Here is a 10,000-nt window from a genome sequence, read left to right as displayed (position 1 = left end):
TTTGAAAAAGATGATGTTGGTGCAGCTACTTTTAAAAACCATTAATGGGCTACACACATTTTGTCTTTAGCCATGCAGACACTGTTCTAAAGTAGATCATTTTTGCCATTTAGAAAAGTTTTGATGTAAAGACATATCAACTTGAAGGGTGCAAACAAAATTAGCATTGCCCACCTAATGAAGTCATTACTGATTCTGACAGCTCCCCGTCTTCATCATTATCATCACAATCCTCATTCTCCTCCTCATCATCCTCCTCCTCTTTCATCATCATCATCATCATCAGTACCAGAGTCAACTGCAAGAAGATACCAGATGTTAGAAAACCTGAAGGCCACCAGTTTAACCATAAATAAAAGCAGGCAACATTGTCAATAATTTGAATCTCATCTCCTTGCTCTTGCAGAGACAAATAATTTATAATTATAGGAAGCAAAAAGACTACAGATAAATTTGTCCCTTTAAAGTTCTTTTATTTATAAGTTGCAGCAGCAATGACAAGATTTATTGAGAAACATATAGTGAATTAAACCATGTTTAGTAGAGTTGAGTTTGAACCGGCCCCATGTGTTGAGGATCACAATTATTGCATTGGGTTGAGGAGTTCTGTGTGATAGAGCATATAGTTTATCATCTTTATCCTTGTACAGTAAGAGAGCGTTTGCAGATTCCATCACAAGAGCAGCATAACAGCTGCAAAACAGCTGTACAGGTTAGTGGCCGCCTTGCATTGGCAGCAATGTGTCTAGAAGGGCTTATGGTGTACATGTATAAGGCCACCTACAGCAGAAACAGCAATAAGCCAAAAAGGGACTTTGCTGAGTGCTGCAACATGTAGATCTGCACATCACATGTCATTACTGATTAAGGGATCCTGAGTATTTTAATGAGGTTAAAGGGAACCTCCATTAAAACAGGAATATATCTTTAAAATAGTTAACATGATGCTCACAATCAAAACTGTTCGAAAGTTTTCCAATGGGAGCGTTTGTATCCGTGCACCGGTGGCTCAGTTGGTTGAGCACCGGGCTGTTACGCGGAAGGCTGTGAGTTCAACTCCGGCCGGACCAACACTCAGGGACTTTAAATAACTGAGCAGAAAGTGCTGCCTTTGTAATTATATCTGCAAATGGTTAGACTCTCTAGTCTTCTCGGATAAGGACGATAAGCCGGAGGTCCCGTCTCACAACCCTTCAATGTTCAAAATCCTGTGGGACGTAAAAGAACCCGCACACTTGTCGTAAAGAGTCTAGGGCATATTAAAATACAATAAAAAACGTTCTCTGGCTAAAAATTTTGAAAAAGAATATAAGCTTTCGGCTGTCGATCTACAGCCTTCCACGGATAAAACGTTGAATGTAAATTAGTGAAATATATACAGAAAAGGCGAGATAAAAATGATAAAAAGAACAGAGTAAAGGTATGAAAAATGGTGGCTATTGTTTAAAAAGAATTTTATACTGATTAGGAATCGGCTTAAAGTTATTGTCAGCATGCTTGGTAGAAGAGGTGTGCCAGGCCTCTAGAGTTTTCCTAACACGAAAAGAGCCTTTGTCGATAACTCGAGAATGATTGAAATCTATGCGATGACCGAAAGACCACGCATGTTTCGCAATGTTTGACCCATTAGCACATGTTTTTACATTCCTAACGTGTTCTTTCTTTCTTTGAAACCCGCAAGAAAGAACACGTTAGGAATGTAAAAACATGTGCTAATGGGTCAAACATTGCGAAACATGCGTGGTCTTTCGGTCATCGCATATATTTCAATCATTCTCGAGTTATCGACAAAGGCTCTTTTCGTGTTAGGAAAACTCTAGAGGCCTGGCACACCTCTTCTACCAAGCATGCTGACAATAACTTTAAGCCGATTCCTAATCAGTATAAAATTCTTTTTAAACAATAGCCACCATTTTTCATACCTTTACTCTGTTCTTTTTATCATTTTTATCTCGCCTTTTCTGTATATATTTCACTAATTTACATTCAACGTTTTATCCGTGGAAGGCTGTAGATCGACAGCCGAAAGCTTATATTCTTTTTCAAAATTTTTAGCCAGAGAACGTTTTTTATTGTATTTTAATATGCCTAATCCTGGCTGCGCTTCAATTTTTAGTCTAGGGCATGTAGTTCCCGTGTTATGGACTGTCTTCTGTGGTGTATCATGGTTGGGAGGGTAAATGCTCGGAGATATTAGCTACATCAAGCTAATCTAAAAATCCGAGGGTAAATAAAGATATATGATATGATGATATGATATGATCCGAAATAAATAAATTTCAAAAACCCTTGTTTTGGTTTCAAATTTTCCTGGCGCCGCCATCTTCAATAATTTGTCGTGTCATGGTTGCCCTACTGTTTCAAAACAAAAGCTCTTTGTGCAAATACAAAAGAGCAATCATAACACGTCACAACTATTCAAGATGGCGGCACTCAGGAAATTTGAAAACCAAAACAAGCGTTTTTAAAATTCATTTGTTTCGGATACAAACGATTCCATTGCAAAACATTTGAACACTATTGACTTTAAACATTATGTTAAATATTTTGAAGTTGTATTCTTGTTTCAGTGGAGGTTTCCTTTAAATGCAGTTTAACTGAGTTGACAACAAGGAGCGACTGCGGACAATTGCTGTCAGTGGTTTTGTTATATTTGTGCATGCGATGCATTCCTTGTGCTTTACATGGTACAGTTTTATTCATTGGTGTGGCGGGAAGAAGGAGCAGTTTGTGTGGAAACGTAAGCGGTTTTTCCTCCCTCCCTCCCTCCCCCTCTCTACTTTCCACTTTTTATCAGTGTGACGGGTGCCTGTCTTCTCGAGGGTGTGGGGGCTCATGGCTGGTTTGCCAGGTTTTGCCAGCAATAGGTGCAGTCTCCGTCGTGGTGCTGGCTGCCAAAAGTGGAAACTCCAGGATGGCTCAGCCACCCAATGCCCACTTAACGACGCATTTCTTAATTGCACTTTCACCATCATTCACATCAACATCAATCTGATCCAATGGCTTCCCAATCCACTTTGAAATGCTGCCTTCATCCACTATAGCAAGAATTTTGCTGACTTTTGCAAGTTCAGTTGTTCAGTTGCAGACGATAATATTCACGGTGGATTCTTATGTCGTAACCCATGTGCCATGCCAACCAATCTAATTCCTTCTCTTCAAGGTGCAGCACTTTACAAACAGTAGCAATATTTTTTCTTAAGTGAGTGCTTGTGATGGCCTTGTGCATGGGTCACTCTACGCAGGCATGTGAGTCCCAAGGACGCAGGTGCCTAACAGAGCTTCCACTTGGCCAAGGTTGCAAAAAGGTAGGGATTTCTTGGGTTAACTCCTACTGCTTCCCTCTTCTCCACTAGTAAAAGCATTGCTTTCTTAACTTCTTTTGTCAAAACCTCTAACCTGAAGGAAATGCAGAGTTATGGAGTTAGCTACAGTACATTTGCATGTATGTCACATTCATGAAATACACTGTGGATGTCTTTATAGCACCAAGCAACCTAATGTCTATCTGTTAACAGTAGTATAATTATTATCAACTTGAATGCAAGACAATTCTTAATGCATATAATTATGTATAATGGAAAAAACACACATGGCATCTGACAGGATGCGGCGATGCGGATCCGCGTAATTTACTGAAATCCGCATCTTCCGCATAATTCCGATATTTTCCGCAAAAAACAGAAGAAATATCTGATATTAGTGATAAAGCAGCTCCTTAACATCCTCAAAAACATAAAAGCCGAAGAAATTGACTGTTTTGAAACGCTTATTTTCCTGAACATTGAAGAAAACACACCATTTCGTTCGCAAGATGAAAGTTCGTAAGAAAGATCGTAAGCAGTTTCCGCGCATTTTTTCGCCAATGAGCCTGGACACTAGTTTTTGTTCCTACAATGCTTTCCATGAGAAACAGTTGCACTTCAGCAAATGACGTAACTGATAAGAAACTAAGGGCGCGTTCGATTGACCGTATTCCGGAATAGCACTACATTGAATACAAGCTAGAAATCCTTCGTTTTTACGGAGATTCACATTAAAAGTGTCGAACACCTGCTAAAATGCTATTTTAAACATATCTTTATTATCCTTGTTGCTTCAAAACGCCAGACATACCGTTTTGAATTCATCACTTCACGTATTCTTATTCCGGAATACGGTGAATCAAACGCACTTTAAGTCAATGATCGAGGGAATGGATCGCGCTCCAAAGGTATTACAATTTTGCTCCATTATCTCCAAATTGAAACAAAATTCATGATGAGAAACAAAATAATTTTTTATCGCTTTATTTATTTTACCAAAAGTTTCGGGAAAATCCCAACTGCTAACCCTTTGATTTCAACGGTGAAAGCTGGTCGCAAATTGATGACTCCTCCATGTATTTTAATCACAAAGGGCAAAATTTCAGTCACATATGCGGTTGTAGTGGTTGCTTTTTCGATTACGGATTTACAGTTAGCATGTAAATACATTGGATTGGACTTATTATTAGTTTTATTATTTGTTTAATTTTGCGCATTATCAGGTGTAATTTCCGCATAATCAACGCAGGTTTCCGCACAATATGGCCAAAAATTTCCTCATAATCTTTAATTTTTTTCCGCATCCTATCAGAAGCCATGAAACACAAGTGAGGCCAACGCTACTGTGTGCATGCGATGGATGAAGAACCTTCGCTGATCCACAGCATAAGGAACTCCTTATGCAACACCCAAGGACAGAGAAAAATCTCTGACCCGGGTGGGAATCGAACCCACGACCTCCGGATTATATCACCACGTTGCTCTATCGACTGAGCTACAAGGCCAGACAGGAGCAGGCCGTGGGAGTTTGAGGACAAATCAGCTCAGCCTGTCCTAAGCAGCGTGTGTATGTGTATACGGAAAAAAACTCATGTGAGGCCAACGCTACTGTGTACCTGTGATGGATGACGAACCTTCGCTAATCCACAGCACCAGGAACCTCTTATGCAACACCCAAGGACAGAGAGCCGAGCCGATTTGTCCTCAAACTCCCACGGCCTGCTCCTGTCTGGCCCTGTAGCTCAGTCGATAGAGCAACGGTGATCTAATCCGGAGGTCGTGGGTTCGATTCCCACCCGGGTCAGTAATGCAAACCCTCGACTGCGTGTCAAACTCCCCTGAGTGTTTAGGTGAGGCTTTGGAAAAACGGAAGAAAGTCCTCTATAATCGCTTTTATAAAATATTTCTCAAAGATAATTTGACAAATGAAGGAAAATGCTGTTTTTTTTACTTCTAGATTGAAACCAATTTTCTTGCTACACGCTCATAGGGGGTACATGTATTTCCTACCATGCAGCCAATCAAAACGCCTGTCCGACTACATAACCAATCAAACCTTGTGTGATATGTCACAGCCGTGTTTCCATACTCTCATCTAAACACAGCTAAATGACAAATGAGATCGCACGTACTATCCTAATTATTTTATAAAAAGAAATTTAGCTTGATATCACAAACTCCTAATGTTACATGTAGTTTTGTTTAAGCTACGTACACTGTACATCAGTACCAGTCAAACAGCAGATACAGAAAGAAGTGTACAATTTACATTAAAGTGGACTAAAAGAACCTGTATTATCTATTTGTTGTGAGGAATTTGTGTTTTTGCGAAAAATTTGCACTATATAGTCCTCTTGATGTTGACTGTGCTATCGCCTTCTCAGAATTTGGTCTGTTGTACGTACTACATCCCAGCTATATACATGTCTATATATTCAGAAAAAAGAATAAATTATACTACCTTAATTGTTGCATATTAAAAAAAAATAGGCACAAGTTTACTAAAACTGTTAATTATTTATTTGTCATTGTTTTGCAGAGGTTATAAATCACAGTGAAAAGGTATTGGCATGTCCAACCAGGGAGATTGATAGTAATGCTACATGTACATGACCGTATACATAGAAATAATACTTGTCTTTTGGAGATTAGAGGCTGCAGCCCTTACAAAAGATAAATGCTGTTGGCAAGAGTAAAGGCTGTTTTTAATAGACCATTTTGGAGGTGCATGATATAGTACTATGCCCCCCTGGGAAAGGAAACCTTTTTACAATTAACATATTATGTCGAACTAAAATGGAGCAGATCAGCTCATTTACTGTACATGCAGTTTTCAGTGTGGTTTTCATGGCTGTTTCTTAGGGACACATATGTACTTCAACAAAATAAGTTCTCATCATTTTCCTATCTCAGAGAAAAAAAAAACAAAGCTTGATTCCTAATTCCTTCCTTGTGTTTTTTAACCTTGAGCTCATTTGAAAACTTATGCATTGTACTCAGGATAGTAAAATTGAAGATAAAATGATTCACAGCAACTAGTAGGTAAAACAAATTAAATCAAAAAGTTAGAATTTTTTAGATCCAATAAAGAACTGTTGTTGTTGTTGAAGATCTGGCTATTTTTAGTTGTCGATCATAACAAAATGTAGTAAATTCTCATCAGTTACATGTATTCAGGACAAGAAAATCTGGCTACTTTTAGTTGAATGTGATAACAAAACATAGTAATTTCTCATCAGATATATTGTACGTGTATTCAGAGACACCAAGTGTTGATTTGGCAAGAGTTCACAACCCACAACTTCTGGCACGGTATACATGTACTTTGATGCCCTAACTACAGAGCTACACTTACATTGTACTTCAGACTCACCTGGCTGTCCATCCGAATGGCATACCATAATAATTATTGATAATTATTGATGCCCTAACTACAGAGCTACACTTACATTGTACTTCAGACTCACCTGGCTGTCCATCCGAATGGCATACCATAATAATTATTGATAATTATTGATGCCCTAACTACAGAGCTACAATTACATTGTACTTCAGACTCACCTGGCTATCCATCCGAATGGCGTACCATAATAATTATTGTCCCAGGCTCTTGCAGCAGATCTCAGCTAGTTTGTGTGCCTTTTGTGAAGCTTTTTTGGTGGCTCCGGACTTGAGCCATGATGTATGGTTCAACACAGGAACCGATATACTGCCCTGTAAGACTTTCTCTATTCTGGCCACCAAATAAACCTCTTGGTTGGGATCAGTTATGGAGAGTATTACCTAATCACATATCAATAACACAGAAACACCTCATTCATTTTTGTTTCATCAAGTTATAGATGCTGCTAATTTGTGTTGGTAAATTTACAGGCTCTCGAAGTTTCATTGTTTGAGTTGTCAACTAAGACAACTACAGATTTTACTCTGTCTAATGCCAGACGATTTCACTCGTCAATGGGAGACCCTTCAGGGATGAATGGGTTAAAAGCCCAATTTGCAGTAAGACAAGCACTGGTCCATAAATTTACATGTAGGCACAACACTTAATGAACGCAATGTACATACAAGTGCAAATTTACGTTTACAATGCATTAGCAAAAATCAACATGAGCTGCATTATTTGGTCCAATATTATTTCTAACAAGTGAGAGCAGGGGCAACATGGATGTGCCCCCTGCAAGTGCTGACAATTATAGTCAAAAGATGTAAAAAGTGTTGAAAGAAATGCAAAGATTGGGGGGAGGGGGGTTGTAACTTCTTTTAATTGTAAAGATCTGACACTGAAAGAAGGTTTGCATGCTTGCAGACTTGCATTCAGTCAAGCACAAAGGCTGTAATTCAACAAACTGTTCATATAGCATAAGCAAGTGACAATTTTCCTAGGATGTTCCCTGCAATTTTTTGAAAAAGCAGTCATGTGCTTCTTCTGTCTTTTATGGTGATAAAATGCAGTTGAAGAGGTTTAAGTATTAGCCCATGCAACGTTGCACAACGAAAAATGCTCTCCCACAAGTCACGTACATGTCTACTACATGTATCTGAGCATAATTATAATCTGGGCTTTAGACCTACAGTGCACATGTATACCTTTGCAACTGTCTTCCTTTGCACATGCAACTTCTTCGCAATCGCGAGACGTGACCGCCCCATCTACAGCACACAAATAATAGTCAAGGAACCAATTGCCCCTGTCATGTCTCCCAGATTTTGAATAATAGCAGCAATGTTTCACTATCTTTCATCATGCAAGCAAGTGACCATGTCCCCACAATGCTACCCAAATTCGTGTAACAGCAGCTATAAATATCTTTCTTTCATGATGCAACAGACTGACCATGTCCCCATAATGTTACACAGATTTTGTGTAACAAAAGCAATGTACAGCTATATATCTTTCATGGCGACAGAATTAAAACAGTTGAGGAGGTCTCTATTGGTCCCCACAATGTTACCCAAAAAATGTGAAAATATTGAAGAGCCACAGCCAATTGCAGAATGAAACATGGTAAATATTAAGAATTATCTCTGGCTGAAATGATTAATTAAACAAAACAAAATAACAATAACAAAAAAATGACATTTCTTTTATCTTTAAATAGAATTTATTTTGCCTAACACAAAGGTCTTAATTCATATTTCCACAGCAAAAGCTGGTCTAAAACAACTCTCACCTTGCGTATATAAGCCCATGCAGCATTACACAGTGAAAAACAGTTGCCACACTGGATGGTCACGTTTACTATCTCAGCATCTTAATCAGGGCTTGATAAAGTGTACCTTAGGTACTGTCTTCCTCTGCACATGCAACTTCTTCACAATCCCGAGACGTGAAAACCCCATCTACAGCACAAATATAAAATTAGAATGATCAAAAATCATACCAAAGGGACCATGCCCCTGTGATGTCACCCGGATTTTAAAGAACTGCAGCAATGTTTCACTATCTTTAATCATGCAAGGAAGTGACTATGTCCTTACAATGTTAACCACAATAGCTATTTTTCGTTATGAAATTGAAACAGATTGACCAAATCTTGCGGGTGGAGGGGGGGTGGGGGTGGGGGGGATCTGGGATCATTCAAACGCGGTTGCCAAGTCTGTCGCGGTGAGGGAAAGATCTCATGGATATACCCACCACGAATCCCCTAGGTTAGTTAAACTCTCATTTTACAGATTAAGTCTAGTTTCCCATTTCAGTGATTAGATCTAAACTTTCGTTTGTCTTATTGCTATAGCAATATTTAGGTCTAGAAACAGATTTAGAATGGTTATTTTTTTAGATTTATGGTTGGTGTGTATATCCATGAGAGTTTTTATTTGTTTTCGTCGCCATAAGCCATTAATTTAAAATGTCATCTAAGCAGATATTATCTATTTCGAGAAAGTTTTTATCCTTGAGTTCCCATCTGATTGAAATCGAATTCCACCACAAGGTCAGAGTATTTTACGGATCACTGATACGACCTGTTTCGACATGCTAATTGAAACAAATAATTTTAAGATGTGTCTCGATGAGAGACATTGCAATCGCAAAATGCTAAGTGTCACTAAGATGTATCCCTAAATAATTTTTCATGCCATCTCACTTTAAGCTCAAGACCACAAATAATAACTTACAGGACTTGAAAATAATGGTTGGTCAACAGACAATGTCCTGTCAGAATTGGGTAGTGACCGGACAAATTCTTGGTCATTTGCACTTTAGAATATTTAATTTGGAACTATTTGACCATAATGAGGGACATTATTCATGTTACTGTAATCATCATCATTCATGCAACCTGGGGTCACTATTGCAAAAGTTATGATTGTTCAAATTTTTCAAATTTGACCGGCCAAAAACGGGCCATGTCCCAGCAAAAACATGTTAAACCGGGAAATGTAACAAGTGCCTGCCTACCAGTTATTTCGAGCCCTGAACTGATAACAACACTAGGGCTTGGCACACGACCATGGAACACAGGTCACCAAATTGGTGACTAGCTCCAATTTTTTGGCACCAAAATGTTTCTTTTTTTTACTTGCCATGGTAACGAAAACAGTCACAGCCTGGAGCACTGGCAACTGTTTTTGATTGCATTTTTCATTGGGTTATTCGCCTGGAATTCGGGACAAAAAGGCCTCTTATTCTCACCTTTTGTTATAATAATAATTGTTGTCATCAGGAAGCCTAAACAATAGACATTGCAACA

The 10,000-nt window shown here is 38.7% G+C and overlaps 2 long non-coding RNA genes across 3 annotated transcripts in view; both read right to left on the bottom strand.

Annotated features, from left to right (window-relative positions):
• Nucleotides 1–3,216, bottom strand: part of LOC138032506 (uncharacterized) — a 4,127-nt gene extending 911 nt beyond the window's left edge. Inside the window, exons 1-2 of the long non-coding RNA XR_011128386.1 lie at nucleotides 2,970–3,216; nucleotides 1–298 (exon numbers count right to left, since the gene is read on the bottom strand). The exon at nucleotides 1–298 is cut by the window's left edge and continues 587 nt beyond it. This is a non-coding gene — a long non-coding RNA (uncharacterized lncRNA). The remainder of the gene's footprint in view (nucleotides 299–2,969) is intronic.
• Nucleotides 3,217–8,778, bottom strand: LOC138032505 (uncharacterized). Of its 2 annotated transcripts, XR_011128385.1 has the most exons (4): nucleotides 8,480–8,778; nucleotides 7,896–7,958; nucleotides 6,661–7,088; nucleotides 3,217–3,399 (listed from the first exon to the last, which is right to left on the bottom strand). It is a non-coding gene; the product is annotated as an uncharacterized lncRNA (long non-coding RNA). The 2 variants fall into 2 exon arrangements; XR_011128384.1 differs by lacking the exon at nucleotides 3,217–3,399 and having other exon boundaries at nucleotides 6,059–7,088.
• Between the last annotated feature and the right edge of the window lie 1,222 nt (nucleotides 8,779–10,000).

The sequence above is a fragment of the Montipora capricornis genome, chromosome 14 (genome assembly GCF_036669925.1).
Source record: "Montipora capricornis isolate CH-2021 chromosome 14, ASM3666992v2, whole genome shotgun sequence".
In the NCBI taxonomy this organism is placed as follows: domain Eukaryota; kingdom Metazoa; phylum Cnidaria; class Anthozoa; order Scleractinia; family Acroporidae; genus Montipora; species Montipora capricornis.
Note: the sequence above shows the minus strand (reverse complement) of the source record. Positions and strands in the feature narration are given on the sequence as shown.